At 44.0% G+C, this 17,234-nt stretch overlaps 1 protein-coding gene across 2 annotated transcripts in view; it reads right to left on the bottom strand.

Moving 5' to 3' along the window:
- Window positions 1-17,234, bottom strand: part of RhoGEF64C (Rho guanine nucleotide exchange factor at 64C) — a 252,562-nt gene that overhangs the window by 71,349 nt on the left and 163,979 nt on the right. For both annotated transcript variants that reach the window (XM_070084217.1, XM_070084218.1), the window contains exon 2: window positions 649-700. The gene's annotated coding sequence lies outside the window, so the exon portion shown is untranslated. The remainder of the gene's footprint in view (window positions 1-648; window positions 701-17,234) is intronic.

Below are 17,234 nucleotides of genomic sequence, written 5' to 3'. Positions count from 1 at the left end.
ACTGAGCGCCAGTGGTTTGATTCCTGGCACAGGTGGAAACGTTGGGCATGTTTCCCTACACCTGGTGTTCCTGTTCACCTAGCAGCAAGTAGGTACCTGGGTGTTAGTCGACTATTGTGGGTCGCATCCTGGGGAACAAGATGAAAGTAAGACTATATTGGGTTATCCTGGGTGGCTAATATTCCCCCGGTTAATCCAAAAGAAATTTTTTATAATATTATCTCAGTGTATATATGTTAAGAGTTTATATTAATTCCTGTTTAAGTGATTAAAATGTTCTTGTCTGGTGGTGAAAAGTTTAAATGCAACCTTAAAGCCTAGTGTAGGCTATAAACCCCATTAATCTTCCAGCATTATTTTTCAGAGAGTCTGTAAGGTAATGCTGAGGAACAAGAAGGCACAGATGAAAGCTACAGGCACTAATAAGCCACAAAGATGCCAGGAAATAATACTGCAGCCTCTGGGTGGTTAGAAAGTGGAATGACCTGGACGAGGAAGTGAGGGTGGCAGACTCCATGCTCAGATTAAAGAACAGGTATGAGAGTGTTTACGAGGTTAGAAATAAAGTGAAATCGGTTGTTAGTGAAGAGGCTGGGTCAGAAGCTGCTACTTGGCCCCTTGTAAACAAAATAAGGGGTGTACACTTACCTGTAGTATTGAAGTAGCGGAGAGGTTGTCTGTGGCCGCAAGACTACTTCATCTGCAAAGAAAAATTAAGATCAATATTCAGCAATAATACATTAGTTAGGACGACTGATGACTCTCTGTTCTCCATGCTCAAAGTGAAAAAAAGTCTTAAGCATCAAATGCCTGCCTGTCTGTCTGCTTGTCTGCTTGATTGCCTGCCTGCCTGTCTGCCTGCCTGCCTGCCTGCCTGCCTGCCTGCCTGCCTGCTTGCCTGCATGCCTGCCTGCCTACCTGCCTGCCTGCTTGCCTGCATGCTTGCCTGCCTGCATGCTTGCCTGCCTGCTTGCCTGCCTGCCTGCCTGCCTGCCTGCCTGCTTGCCTGCATGCCTGCCTGCCTGCCTGACTGCCTGCCTGCCTGCCTGCTTGCATACATGCCTGCCTGCCTGCCTGCCTGCCTGCCTGCCTGCCTGCTTCCTTCTCCCATCGTTCTTTTCTCTTTCCTTCCCAATCCTCTTCTCCCAACCCCTACCCACCCAGCTCCCTTTCTTCCTCCCGATGATTCAACTACCTCCTCTCTCTCTCTCTCTCTCTCTCTCTCTCTCTCTCTCTCTCTCTCTCTCTCTCTCTCTCTCTCTCTCTCTATCTATCTATCTATCTATCTATCTATCTCGCATATACTAAACAAAACTTAAATATAACCATTTCGGCTACAAAAAAAATAATATTTAAACCAGAGTGCACCACTAATGTAACGTCAATTCAACTTTCCATTATCATATGATTCATTTTTGCTTTCCATTCAGTGACTTTCTACTAAGTAAATTATTGTTCTCTCTTTTTTTTGTAATAAACTTACCTAATTACTTATTGGAATAAATAAATTTATGTAAGTTTTAAATATTTACAATTTTAACGTTAGTAATTGATATCAGATGAATAAATTAAGCTATTTACATACAATTTATTTCTTCTAAATAAAGAGTAATCTAAATGATTGTAAAATGTAGTATCATTTACATTTCAGAGTATATACGCTAGATTATTATTATTATTATTATTATTATTATTATTATTATTATTATTATTATTATAAGCACTAAACCCGTAGGGTTATACAGCGCCTGTGGGCGATGGTGGAAGGCATTCAGGCTCAATTCAGGGAACTGGAGCACAGATCCAGTTCCCTAGATCAAGAGCCCCTCACCAGCGTCAAGGGACCTCCCTGGAGAGGCTGTACTCTAAGACCTTACTTTAATGCCTGTTTCAGGAATCAAAGTTTTTCTTAAATGGAGATGAAAGAAAGTTACCGTGAATCCTTCCTTAAAAAATAAAATTAAAATGTTTATTTCCTTGCAATATTAACAATGTTTGGTTTGCATTTTTTGAAATATTATTTATAAAGAAGGCAACTAGCATGCCTAGGCAATTCGGGCATTTCATGACCCTCGTGTAGCCGATCAACTTTAAACCCCGGTAACAATCCTTCAGAGAAGATATACACGAGGAGATGTATACCTCTGAGTGTATATATACACGAAGAGATGTATACCTCTGAGTGTATATATACACTGACAGTTCCCTGTAATCCCTGTTTTAGGGGGAGAAAAACATTCTTGACTGGTGGTGAACTGGTGACTTGCAGTGTTAATGATCCTCGTGTGGTGACTGGTGGTGAACTGGTGACTTGCAGTGTTAATGATCCTCGTGTGGTGACTGGTGGTGAACTGGTGACTTGCAGTGTTAATGATCCTCATGTGGTGACTGGTGGTGAACTGATGACTTGCAGTGTTAATGATCCTCGTGTGGTGACTGGTGGTGAACTGGTGACTTGCAGTGTTAATGATCCTCGTGTGGTGACTGGTGGTGAACTGGTGACTTGCAGTGTTAATGATCCTCGTGTGGTGACTGGTGGTGAACTGATGACTTGCAGTGTTAATGATCCTCATGTGGTGACTGGTGGTGAACTGGTGACTTGCAGTGTTAATGATCCTCATGTGGTGACTGGTGGTGAACTGGTGACTTGCAGTGTTAATGATCCTCATGTGGTGACTGGTGGTGAACTGGTGACTTGCAGTGTTAATGATCCTCGTGTGGTGACTGGTGGTGAACTGATGACTTGCAGTGTTAATGATCCTCATGTGGTGGTGACTGGTGGTGAACTGGTGACTTGCAATGTTAATGATTCTCATGTGGTGACTGGTGGTGAACTGGTGACTTGCAGTGTTAATGATCCTCATGTGGTGGTGACTGGTGGTGAACTGGTGACTTGCAGTGTTAATGATTCTCATGTGGTGACTGGTGGTGAACTGGTGACTTGCAGTGTTAATGATCCTCATGTGGTGACTGGTGGTGAACTGGTGACTTGCAGTGTTAATGATCCTCATGTGGTGACTGGTGGTGAACTGGTGACTTGCAGTGTTAATGATCCTCGTGTGGAGACTGGTGGTGAACTGGTGACTTGCAGTGTTAATGATCCTCGTGTGGTGACTGGTGGTGAACTGGTGACTTGCAGTGTTAATGATCCTCATGTGGTGACTGGTGGTGAACTGGTGACTTGCAGTGTTAATGATCCTCATGTGGTGACTGGTGGTGAACTGGTGACTTGCAGGGTTAATGATCCTCGTGTGGTGACTGGTGGTGAACTGGTGACTTGCAGTGTTAATGATCCTCATGTGGTGACTGGTGGTGAACTGGTGACTTGCAGTGTTAATGATCCTCGTGTGGTGACTGGTGGTGAACTGGTGACTTGCAGTGTTAATGATCCTCGTGTGGTGACTGGTGGTGAACTGGTGACTTGCAGTGTTAATGATCCTCGTGTGGTGACTGGTGGTGAACTGGTGACTTGCAGTGTTAATGATCCTCGTGTGGTGACTGGTGGTGAACTGGTGACTTGCAGTGTTAATGATCCTCATGTAGTGACTGGTGGTGAACTGGTGACTTGCAGTGTTAATGATCCTCGTGTGGTGACTGGTGATGAACTGGTGACTTGCAGTGTTAATGATCCTCATGTGGTGACTGGTGGTGAGCTGGTGACTTGCAGTGTTAATGATCCTCGTGTGGTGACTGGTGGTGAACTGGTGACTTGCAGTGTTAATGATCCTCGTGTGGTGACTGGTGGTGAACTGGTGACTTGCAGTGTTAATGATCCTCGTGTGGTGACTGGTGGTGAACAACCAACATGCAGCCGTAATGACCCTCGTGTAGTGGATAAGATTTAAACCTTATTAACTAATCTTCAAATTTCATAAAATGCAGGAATTTTAAAACAATGTGTTTACTTGTGCTCTTTGGCTATTTTTTTTTCAGAACAATTATACATTTTAACTAGTATTATTATCTAGTGATATTATTGCAGGACTCTGGCTAAGAGTTAATTACAGGACACGATCAAAACTTAGGGTAGATATGACCACAAGATACAAGATACTCATGGGCAGTGACTGGCGTTTGACTGGTGGATGAGCAGCCAAAACAAGACGAAACAGAATGCTGAATGAGCGAAACTAGAAGATCAATTACTTCACTGTAATGCTAGCTATGGTAACGAACGAGGAGGAGCCAGGAACTATGAGTCGACCCCTGCAACCACAACTAGGTGAGTACACATATGCTCGCATATACATAGGTACAGACACGCACACGTCCAAATGAGGTGCTTGTGTGAGCCTAAACAGAGTAGTGAGCTGTCCCAGCACGTGCACGCGCAAGCGAGCACGCACGAGTGCACACGCATGCATGCACGCGCATGCACTCACCAGCGCACAGGAAGTTCAAAGTTTTTGCGTTGCTTAGACCCGATTGTAGAGCGATGGTGATAATAACTGTTGTTGTACCAGTGAGTTAGTTTCTTAAATTTTCAAGTGTCATCTCCCCTGACGCGGCTGAAAAGCTCCTGATCCACTGAATTGGAGTTCCTCTCCACTTCCTTGGTTGACGCCTGATCACCTCCTATATCGTGACCTGACTTAGTGACACTGATACACACACACACACACGTCCGTACTCTCGCAATGAATACGAACAGTGGGTCGAGACACCTGATTTACGGCTTCCATTGCTTTGGTAATGTGATGGTTGGGTTGAGACACCGGCATCGTGGTGTTTACCAACATGGATCTTATTTTCTGTGTCAGCTTCGGCTTCTTTACACTCATCCTCTCTCACGAGACCAAATGTTTCCCAGACGACCAAGAGCCTTTGAAACATGTAAATTGTCTCTTAATTAGGCGCGAGAGCAAACCAGTTTACGTTACGTAAAACGAAATGAAGCATTACAGAAAGTACGGTTAGAAGCTTTCTTGCATGCAATCGCGATTCGAGGATGTTTATTAAACACATACACATGCAATTCGATGCTTTAAAGTTTACAAACACTACTTGATTTGGATACATTCGGATCTATGGCTGCTCGAAGCAGTAATGTGTCCTCCATCAGTAGGACACATTACTAAGAGTATCACTGATAAAGATGATGTTTACTTAAATTACATGCGTAAAATATAGCTGATATGAACCAGCGGTGTACCGGGGAGGTGCGAAAGTAGTACTGGAAGGAGTACAGGTGTAGTACCGACCTTTCAGAGGTATCGGTGTTGATGTAGAAAGGTGCTGGGTACCTCACAACAGAGTAGCCAGAGCACAGAGGCTTCTCTCAAGCGTCTCAGTACCGATCGCCTGCCTCTAATGGTGTTGGGGTGAGGGTGTGGCAATAATGGTAGTGAAGTAGGGATGAGTGAAAAGGGTATGAGCACCGACTTTCATGGACGAGGGTGTAAGCATAAATATAACTGTATTTGTAGGTAGGTCATACTCGCACGCCCACTCGCTCTACTCACATCATTACATATATTAAATTCTAAATATACAATCTAGTTAATAACTCCCACGTGGTAACATTGACCAGGCACTGATTTCTGCAGCTGATAACAGTGACCAGGCACTGATTTCTGCAGCTGATAACAGTGACCAGGCACTGATTTCTCCACCTAGTAACAGTGACCAGGCGGTGACCAGTCAGGGTCTACCTGCCTTTCGTCTGCCTGGTATAAGCTTGTTTTTTTACAAACAACTTCGCTAATACCTTCAATAAAAACCAGGTAACATTAGCGAGGTGTGAACGAAGTGTCTCGTAAATCTTCCCATGTTAGCATGAGGATGTAATAAGTAGAAAGAGAGAGAGAGAGAGAGAGAGAGAGAGAGAGAAGCGATAAGAATATTAAGAGGAATAAAATGGAAAAAAAAAACAGTTGAAAAGATTGGGGAAAACGTGAAAGAAGAAATAGACTTATATGGATAAGAAAGAAATAAGGTACATGTACAACACTTGGATAGCTTTACTGTGGAACTTTTCGCCAATCTGAGCTGTTATCAGTCCGATACAGAGGAAATCAGTGAAGCGTGAGTCTGAGATAATCAGTCCCTCAGTCTAGAGATGTGTTGTGTCCATCAGCCTTTCATCAAGGCTGAGGGGACTGATTACCTTAGCATTTGCTCTCCACTTCTACTGTTTCTAGTGTTATATCCTCCTGTATTCGACTGAAAAAGCCTATTGCGAAACGCTTCGGCAATAACGACACTTACGTGTTGCACTTGTGTCATATTCATCTCCATTGAATGAGTTACTCACCCATGAGTCGTTACCGAGTTATAGCAAAACAGCCACACTGTAAACACACACAAATACAAAACACACACACACACACACACACACACACACACACACACACACACACACACACACACACACACAGGAGAAAGGTCACCTCAAGGTAGTAAGTACGTCGCTCCTATCCTGGTTTAGTGTCTAGCCTTACTCGGTCTCACTCACTCACTTGCCCATTCACTCTGCTCGTTCCCTTGCTCACCCAACTGCTCGCTAGCTCGGTTGGTTACTCATTCGCTCGCTCAATCCTTCCTTTGCTCACTCGCTCACCTGCCCTCATTACTCATATATTTAATCTTATCTCTTCCGTTCTTCCTTTTCGCCTTCCTTCCCTTTCATCCAACCTTTCCCATACCCCCTTCTTTCATTCCAAGTTCTTCCATGTTTTCCTTCCTCCTCTTCCTGTTGTTCATTTATCTCTTCCTTCCCATCTTTCTCTTCCCTGTGTAGTGTCACTCATAGGAGAGAGACAGTGACCAGCCATAAGTTGAAGAGGGAAGAGGGAGTATGAGTGACAATGACAGTGAGCCCGGGAGGAAAGAGAGAGGCAGCAGAATAGGAGATGGAAAAATGGGGAGGGTTAGGAAAGGAAAGTGAATGGGAAGGATAGGATACGGAGAGAACTGAGGAAGGGATAGAGAGAGAGAGAGAGAGAGAGAGAGAGAGAGAGAGAGAGAGAGAGAGAGAGAGAGAGAGAGAGAGAGGGAAGATCGTCACCACCTATCTTTAAAAATCATTTGCAAGTACTGTCAGACGTTGATGCAGACGGCCCGTCTCTCTTGTCGTCCGTCAGTCCGCTCGACTATCACACACAACATTACTCTACACGTCTATGTATCAGTCCGTTCCATCCATAACATCTCTCCTTATTCCTTACTCCAGCACCACCAGCACTGTTATCACCATCACCACCACCACTACCATCACCATTACCACCAACACCACCACCAGCTGCAGCAGTCTCCCCGCCTTTGCGTAACAGCCCCTCCGCCCACCTCACGACTCCAGGAATGGACAACCGCCATCGTAAAAACTAGAGGCGTAGTCCACCCCCTTAACGTGATAGGTGTGCCCTTCACTTTTTATAATTTTTTTTTGTGTGTATATGGGGGACGGGAGGGGCCATAAATCCCTGCCAACAAAGCCCTCACCACTTGCCAACATGTCCAAGCCACAACAAAGACCACTGCTCACCGACCATTCTCTAATTAGTTTTAAAGACATACTTGCCAAATGGTTAACTACCTGTTTTGCTCAAGTAGCAGAACGAGAGAGAGGAATTTAAATCTGCCAAGAGTACATATGAAAATTCGGGCCTTCAGAGACTACAGTCCTTTTGAGATGTAACAAGGCTTCCGATGTCAGAAGACTTCAGAGGACACAAGTCTTCAGAATATCATGTCATTGATGGTATACAACATAAAAAGTTGATAAATTAGACACATGAGGAACATCTTGGCATTAATATACCCAGGTGTTACCCTTGTGTCTTGTTCGCCAAATCTCCAGAGGACGCAAGTCCTCAGGACACAAGCCTTCAGACAGGTGTTACCGTCTTTTTCAAGAAGCAACAAATTTTCAGAAGAAAGACAGGTGTTTAGAGGAAGCCCTAAGTCCCTGATAAAGTTCACAGAACCTGACAGGAAGTGACAAGCCCCTGAAAGATCCATAAACCCTCTGAGAAGCCACAAGCTAACTTGGGAACCTGAGAACACACTACTTTAATAACTCTCGAATGGGTGATCATCACTTCCTGGCGCACGACGTGATATTTGTACACAGCAGGCAGCAGGATGGACGCTGTGCTGCTGCTGGTCAGCTGCGGCTGCTGTTTCTACCGCAGGTGCTTCTGTTGCTTTCCCAACAAGGCTTTGTATTATAGCTCCTCGATGGCTGAGGAAATTGTGTGTTATGACAGATATTTGTTCTTCTCTTCACGTCTCTGCTCCACCATGGGAGCAATCTTGCTTCACAGCTTATTTATTGGTGAGTAAATTCGCTCTTCATTAGCAGTTCCGCACACTTCCAGCCAGCAACCAGAACATTCGACCCACGACGGAGAGGATCCCAACGTATGGGAGTCTTTTTAGGTCTGTTCCTCTTGGTTTACTTATCAATAGGTACTTTAGTCAGCTGTTGTGGGTCGCATTCTTGATGAGAGGGGCCCAAAGATCTCAATTGTTTGACTTTCTTATGCTGTCCTGAATTAACAATCCTATTCTACACAGCCATATTTTTAGTCTTCCATTTGGTGGCGGGTAGTTTATTACCTTTCTTGTGTTGTACTACTCTCTGAAACAAAGTTTGAAAGCCTCAAAAAACAATGAGGAGATCAGATAAATTGTTGTTGTCTAGTCTATTGGTATTTTTTCAACTTGTTGATATATAAAGTCTGTTTAGGTGTTTATTGTCACGAGATACTCGTCCTCTGATGTTCTCAGCTGTATGTCCTGGAGTATAAATGGATGGCATTCCTTGAGTCAGTTCCCCAGTGGCCAGTCCATGACCAGGCCTCGCGGTGATCAGGGCCTGATCAACCAGGCTGTTACTGCTAGCCGCAAGCAAACCAATGTACGTGTCTTGGTATGTTCTCGCGTAATGATTCCACCCAGTTGTTTAGCTGGGTGGAAAGTCATTTTTTGGTCATCACGTAGTTTGTTGGTACTTTCGGTGAGGAAGGACTATCGAGGAACCGGAAAAGGGTGGTTAAATTTGAAGAGGTGGAAAGTGGCGGATCCCGGTGCCACCATCTCTCAAACACACCAAGTGAGAAAATTAATTCTGTTTCTAATGCTACGTACCTTAGCATTAGTATACCCTGCTCAAGGGTTTCATATTTTGCGCTGCCTTGACGGGAATACTGACAAATGGCTATGAACTGACAGATGGTGGTGAAAAAGACGCTTTCAGAGAAGATATCTAGTATTAATGCAACGTTATTCCAAGTGGAGCTTTATCAAGTGCATGGAATACATAAAATCATTGGAATATGAAACATGTGGGGAGGTCAAGTGCCCTCTGGGACAGATTAGGTGCCGCCTGAACCAGTCGGGAGCCACCAGGTCAAGGTAGGTGAGGTCATGTTGGGCGGAAGGGAGATCAAGGATTTTGGTCGTGGTATTTTTATATTTAATTTAATATGATGATTTAAGATTATCGTTTACAGAAAATGTGCAACCTTTTGTTTGGCACTGAAGTGCTGGTGAAGTGGACGGTGGCATACTGTATGTACTGCTGTTGCTTAGACCGCTACTGTTCATACTGCTACTGATTGGACGCTATCTAGATCAGATTTGGCTTTTTTAATCACATGTTATGTTCGCTTATCCGTATCTTATATTCTAATTTTCCCCATTGATCCTGATCCTTCCATATATTCTTCCGCTTGTACCTACATCCATGTTTCCCTGTCTTACATTTCCACGAGTGCTTCTTTATTTGTGTTTACACCCAGATGTTTCCTCTCTTCTTCTAATGCGTATTTCCACATGGCGTTTCATTTCATATATTATCTCTCTTGAGAAGTATTCTATGGAGAGAATCAGTTTTTGTCGTCATTTCTAGGTCGGTCTCTCTCGCCGCCCTCATCCTGAGAGGGGAGAGAAGAGGAAAGAAGACTCAGTCTCGTGCCGTGGAGAACAAACCAGTAATTATATCTCAATCAAACTTACGACATATTCCTCGAGAAGAGGGACGTGCTAGACAGTCTCAGTTATAAAATGTAAGTGTAAGAGAAAAGTTGGAATTATGCATTTTTTATATTTTCACTGAGCTGTAAATCTTTCTCGGTGTCTCGTAAATGGCCTTAAGGTATTTTTTTCCATTTTCTGGTTAAAGTCTGTTCTATTAAATAACACATGAGCAGTTCTGTTTCTGAAGTCTTCTTATTAAAGTCTCATAGCTCAATGGTGAAGTACTGGACCCGCTACGTAGGACCACGATTCGAATCCAAGTTCATTCTTCTATATATTCATTGATACTCGTTTATTACGACTTATGCACACACACACACACACACACACACACACACACACACACACACACACACACACACACACACACACACACACACACACACACACACACACACATGCGCGCGGCGAAAGCTTTTGGAATTTCGCTACATTTATATATTAATGAATATTTAGAAAAACAAAGAGTAAGATTATTTAAATATAATATTTTACAGAGCTAACGCAGATAAACTATTTACACAATAAATACAACTACTGACAGAGTGATGGTGAATGTGCTGCCTTCACTGTGTCATCCTATCATTGGGGAATAGAACGGTCGATGCGGTGAAGGAAATGATACATGCAGCGAATGTACGAAAAGTTTCAAAAAACATTTCAGAAGAGCGTTTACAAGACATTTCGCCACTCCTCAGACACTGAGTTCAGAGCTTCAACCATCTTTAAAACACTGTTGCAGCTCTGCGCCGTCAGGGTGTGATGCAACCTCTTGAGAGTACTACACTCACCTACTTGCAACGATGCTGTATGTTCAAAATGAATTTTTGTCTTAGCAAGACAGGTACTCGTTATTTTTGGTGACACGCAGCCAGCACATAAGTGAAAGTAACAGAGTTCGATTCTTGAGCATAGAGAAAATGTCTCAATAACTAACTCTTCATAGGTGCCTTAGTAAATTAACGCCTAGGCGTTTGTAAGTTGTTGTAAGTCGCTTTTTTATGCAAATAAGGATTTTGTAGGCTGTTGTAAGTCGCGTTCATACGTAAATAAGGTTTTTCTAGGCTGTTGTGAGTCGCGTTCTTACGTAATATGTTCAATTGCAAATGACTTTGGTGAAAAATGAGGTACAAGGCTCTGTGCTTTGTTCCTGTAAATAATATAGTTAATCTCTCTCGAAACCAGAATAAAAAATATATTACAGTGGATCTTTAGGGAAATTTGGCGTAAGAAAACGAGAGGCACAAATTGTACATAAAATCACGGAAACGCTATTGTCCGGGAAGACAGACAGACTGATATACAGAGAGAGAGAGAGAGAGAGAGAGAGAGAGAGAGAGAGAGATACACAGAGGTTGAGATGCATCTGGCCACATCCGCCCAGCTACAAGACACATTCATATTTAGTTGGTGACCTTATTCTTGTGAGAAAACTACAAAGAGGCGGAAATATTCTGTCTCCTCTTGTTCTTCCTTTTCCTCTTCGCTGCTGATGTAGCTACCTTCTCTTCTTCTCTTTCGCATCTTTCTGCTGATGATGCTTACATTGTTATTTGCTACACTGTCTATAGAGAAAATCTAGAGTATATAATGAGAACCAGAGCAGTTGAGAGGCCAGATGAGATCACAGAGTAGGAGAGAGCAGCGTATACGGAGCTAAAAGTAGAATATAGCCAGGTTAAATAAAACTGCCGCTGTAGATCACTACTCGCTGCAGCATTGAAATTCCCACAACACAATAATTGCATAGAATGAACGAATGGGACTCCAGTGGAAGTTATAAATGCTGTAACCACTGGAAAGTAAATAATAATACACTGTGACACGAACATTACTGTTCTCATGTAAATATAAGCAGTGAACACGAGATGCAACGAGATCAAACACTGTACTTGTGTCATACGAGAGTCGCTCTGTTCTCGTAACTGCAGATATCCACATTTTTTTTTATTGTGGAGAATAAGATTAAATAATAAATAATATATAAAGACAACTCTAGCTAGGAGAAACTCTCACATAAAAAGAAGGAATATGTTATAATTATCTGAACTGAAAAACACAAGAAATTATTTGTTTTCTAGTGAAACGACAGAACCAAGACGGTGATGATCATTATAATAACGACATACAATGTTCACAAGTTGGTAAATAAGACACATGTGCAACAGTTAGGTATCATTATCCTGAAACGTTTCGCCTACACAGAAGGCTCGATCAGTCGAATATAGAGATAGCATATACGAGAGACAGCAGAAGCAGTGGAGAGGTTAAGATGTGATCAATCCATCAACCTTGAAGGAGCAGTGAGTAATTTGATGTGGTCAGTCCATCAGTCCAGTGATGTGTTCATCTCCAGGCTGAGGGACTGACCACCTTAAACAACTTCTTCAAGGTTGATAGACTGACGAAATCATTTTTATTTCTCAACTGGCTCTGACCTCTCCTATTTGCCACTTGTGTATTCGACTGTCAGGGGCTACTGTGCAGGTAAATATACACTGTATACTACATATACTACATGGTGTAATATGCAATACTAGTAACTACTCTGCCTAGTACACTGACACAAAACGTACCTTAAAATCTTTAAAAATACTTAAGTACTTTTGAAAAACGTTGAAGCATTTCAACATTTCGCATACAAAGACTCACCAAACATTGTCGAGTCTACTTGATCCATTGTAAATATGGAGAGGAAAAACGAGCATAAGCTATGCACTCATTGATTCCCCTTCCCAAGGCGCAATAAATCAACGACGAGGGAAAAAGAAATCCAGGCTTGAGGCAATGTTATCAACATAAGAGCGTGCTGAAGATAACGCTACACTGGAGGAGAGGGGAAGGCAGGATGGGAGGGGAGGAGGTTGCAGAATAACAGGGAAGATTGGATGGGGAGGGAGTTAAGAATAACAATGGGTGCAGTTAAGGAGATGCAGCGGGTGGTGCGAGGAGTCGAGACAAAAGCATCATTAACATAGAGTGGAGATCATTTAACGTAAGGTAGTGTGTTCTGTGAGACGTGAAGCTGGAAACCCAGGTGGGTCAGTGGGCCAGTCTGTGCCTCCTCTCCCCTAACCCACTCCCACAACACCCCTCTCCCCTAATCCACTCCCACATCACTCCTCTCTCCTAGCCCCTACCACTAACCCCCAACACAAAACAACACAGCAGTGCCATATAACAGTGTTCTAGTACCAGAAAGTAGCATAGTAAATCTGCGTGACCCGGGCATTGTTTTCACACAACATAGTGCACCACTCAACACAGACCATCACATCTCAGTAAACCCAAACTCGAAACAACACAGCAACACCGTATAGCAGTGTTACAACACAACACACCAGTGTGTATTGTGCGATCGGGGAGCAGAGTTCAACACCAAAGAGAGCACCACTCAACACCTCATCAACTATAAACACTACAAAACCCAACACAATAAGCCAGGCTCAATGAAAAACAATTTAGCACAGGACCATACCACATGAGAGAGGCCACCGGGAGGCCTGGTTTGGGACCAAGCCGTTAGAACGGTGACCCCACGAATTCGACTCCGGTTACACTCCAAAACGGGAGTCAGCCTTTGGACATCATACCATGGTTAATTTGTATCATATTAAACTGTCATTGGGATATCAACAGTTCATCTGTCGTTTAGTTTATTATAAGACAAGTTCATCTGCCGTTCAAGTATCAGACATGTTTATCGATGGTCCATAAACTAGCCATATTTTCCCGCGTTGTTTGAATACCGTATTTTTGTCGATTGTTCGGGTATAAGACATAGTTCATCTGGTGCAGGTGTTCATTATATAACTGCTCACAGACACGTACGTTCATCAGCGATAGTTTATTGACACACTGACCTGTTTTGTTCGTGTTTGTGTAGCATACAGCGTGTTTACACCCCTATGACGATACTGAGCGTACACCCAGCAACACGTGTGCTGGTAACACATGTTTGTCAGTCGGGAGTGATCGCACGCGTGTACCTCATGATGACGCAATGTGCACACTTCTTAATCACACTTGTGTACACGTGCTTGCACAGTCATGGTTGGACGCACACACACACAGTAGTAGTGACCAGTGAAGAGAATGGGCCAGGAGCTTTGACTCAGCCCCTGCAACCAAGATTAGGTGAGTACATTAGGTGAGTACACACACAGGAGCCACGCATCGACTCCTGCAAACACTACACAGTGAGTGAATTCAAGGAGAACGAGTGGCCAAAATTTAAAATCAGGATTAAACAGCGCGGAAAAAATACTAGAATTACTTCTTAAAAAGTGAGTGGAAGATGCCTGAAATGGACTTCGGAGAAAGAGAGAGAGAGAGAGAGAGAGAGAGAGAGAGAGAGAGAGAGAGAGAGAGAGAGAGAGAGAGAGAGAGAGAGAGAGTTAGTATGTGTGTGTGTGTGTGAGTGTGTGTGTGTGTGTGTGTACTTCAGTCACAGAATCTTTTACAAAATATATGACACACTACACAATTAAAGACAGGACATCACGTGCATCACTCTGCTGCTCTAGAAGACTTGGGCGGCTCCTCTAACTATATAAAGCCGCCCACACACATGACATGCTCACTGCACATCCTTCTAGACATTTTCTCCAATACCAAGACCTAGATTTATCAAGCTGGCTTCCAGACTGAGGGACTGATTACCTCATCTCCTACTGTCGTCGAATGTCATCTTTGTATTGGACTGATAAAGCCAAACTTCTTCAAATACAGACTCTCCCGGGGGTTGCATTTGCGGCTATTTATTCATCTAGTCGGTACTGTCTACTATAATTGTTGGGAACAGAAGTTATCAGGGCAAAAAGAGGAATATGTGCCGAAGCAACGGAAGCAGAAGGAGTAAGAGTACGAGAGAAGAAAGGAGTAAAAGAAGAACAGGTAAAAGGAACAGCAAAAATAAAAAGAGAAGCAAAGAGCATTGCAGAATTACATAGAGAAGTAGGGCAGAAACGGGAGTAATAAGAAGTGAGGAATAGAATAGGGAATCAACAGTAAGGGGACAAGTACAAGTAGGAGAAACATGAATAAGACGGAATACTCGAGGAAGACGAGAAGTCAGCAGCAGATATAGAAACAAGAGAAACAGGAGCAATATATGAGAAAAGAAGCAGATGAAGAAGCAAGAGAAATGGTAATAAGGTGAGCTACAAGAGAACTAAGAGGAGCGCCAACAGAACAACCTTGACGGCGCAACAGTGAGTGTTTACCTCCCGTTAGCCCTGGGTGCTGGCCAGGCTCTGACGTCACCTTCATCTCCTTTATCCTGCCTACCAGAACCCACCAGTAATGGCTGCAGTTCTTTACTACTAACTATATATGTATAATCACACTACTATAACTTGTGATCGTGGTGTCCCTTCTTCTGTTATAAATGTATCAGAAAAGGAGGGTATGATAATGTCAACAAAGCCAGGGATGCATCACAGAGAAGCGGACGAACTGAAAATATGTTATTAGCAGGATAACTTCTGCCAACACCTGATCAGAGAGGGATAACAAGCTAGCCACGAATAGCGCCAGGCTGGAGTGTGGAGGCTGCAGTGTGGAGGCTGCAGTGTGAAGGCTGGAGTGTGAAGGCTGGAGTGTGGAGGCTACAGTGTGGAGGCTGCAGTGTGAAGGCTGCAGTGTGAAGGCTGGAGTGTGGAGGCTGCAGTGTGGAGGCTGCAGTATGAAGGCTGCAGTGTGAAGGCTGGAGTGTGGAGGCTACAGTGTGGAGGCTGCAGTGTGAAGGCTGGAGTGTAGAGGGTACAGTGAGAAGGCTTCAGCCTGGAGGCTTTAGCGTGGAGGCTGGAGTGTGCACTGTGGAGGCTGGAAAGTGGAGGCTGCAGTTTGGAGTGTGGAGGATGCAGTGTGGAGTGTGGAGTGTGGAGGCTGGGGTGAGGAATATTAAATGTGGAAGCTGGAGTGGCCACTAACTCCCAGGTGTGTCCTCCATACTCTCGTTAGAGAAAGCCAGGTAGCCGCTACCTCACCACCTACAGTGAGACGACAAAATACGACTTGACCTCTATTGTCTCGAGGTCACGTGAGTATGTGTGTGTGTGTGTGTGTGTGTGTGTGTATGTGTGTGTGTGGCCTACAAACACACACACACACATCAGGAGAAGAGTGGTGGAACACCTAGAAAGGAATGATCTCATCAACAGCAGCCAACATGGTTTCAGGGACGGGAAATCCTGTGTCACAAACCTACTGGAGTTCTATGACAGGGTGACAGCAGTAAGACAAGAAAGAGAGGGGTGGATGGATTGCATTTTTCTTGGACTGCAAGAAGGCGTTTGACACAATTCCACCCAAGAGATTAGTGCAAAAACTGGAGGACCAAGCAGGGATAACAGGGAAGGCACTACAATGGATCAGGGAATACTTGTCAGGAAGACAGCAGCGAGTCATGGTACGTGGCGAGGTGTCAGAGTGGGCGCCTGTGACCAGCGGGGTCCCACAGGGGTCAGTCCTAGGACCAGTGCTGTTTCTGGTATTTGTGAACGACATGACGGAAGGAATAGACTCCGAAGTGTCCCTGTTTGCAGATGACGTGAAGTTGATGAGAAGAATTCATTCGATTGGAGACCAGGCAGAACTACAAAGGGATCTGGACAGGCTGCAGACCTGGTCCAGCAATTGGCTCCTGGAGTTCAAAACCATCAAGTGCAAAGTCATGAAGATTGGGGAAGGGCAAAGAAGACCGTAGACGGAGTACAGTCTAGGGGGCCAGAGACTACAACCCTCACTCAAGGAAAAAGATTCTGGGGTTAGTATAACACCAGGCACATCTCCTGAAGCGCACATCAACCAAATAACTGCTGCAGCATATGGGCGCCAGGCAAACCTCAGAACAGCATTCCGACATCTTAATAAGGAATCGTTCAGGACTCTTTACACCGTCTACGTAAGGCCCATATTGGAGTATGCGGCACCAGTTTGGAACCCACACCTAGCCAAGCACGTAAAGAAACTAGAGAAAGTGCAAAGGTTTGCAACAAGACTAGTCCCAGAGCTAAGGGGTATGTCCTACTATGAGAGGTTAAGGAAAATCGACCTGACGACACTGGAGGACAGGAGAGATAGGGGGGACATGATAACGACATACAAAATACTGAGAGGAATTGACAAGGTGGACAAAGACAGAATGTTCCAGAGATGGGACACAGCAACAAGGGGACACAGTTGGAAGTTGAAGACACAGATGAATCACAGGGATGTTATGAAGTATTTCTTCAGCCACAGAGTAGTCA

This window comes from Cherax quadricarinatus, chromosome 12 (assembly GCF_038502225.1).
Source record: "Cherax quadricarinatus isolate ZL_2023a chromosome 12, ASM3850222v1, whole genome shotgun sequence".
NCBI lineage: Eukaryota > Metazoa > Arthropoda > Malacostraca > Decapoda > Parastacidae > Cherax > Cherax quadricarinatus.
This window is presented reverse-complemented; position numbering and strand designations above follow the sequence as displayed.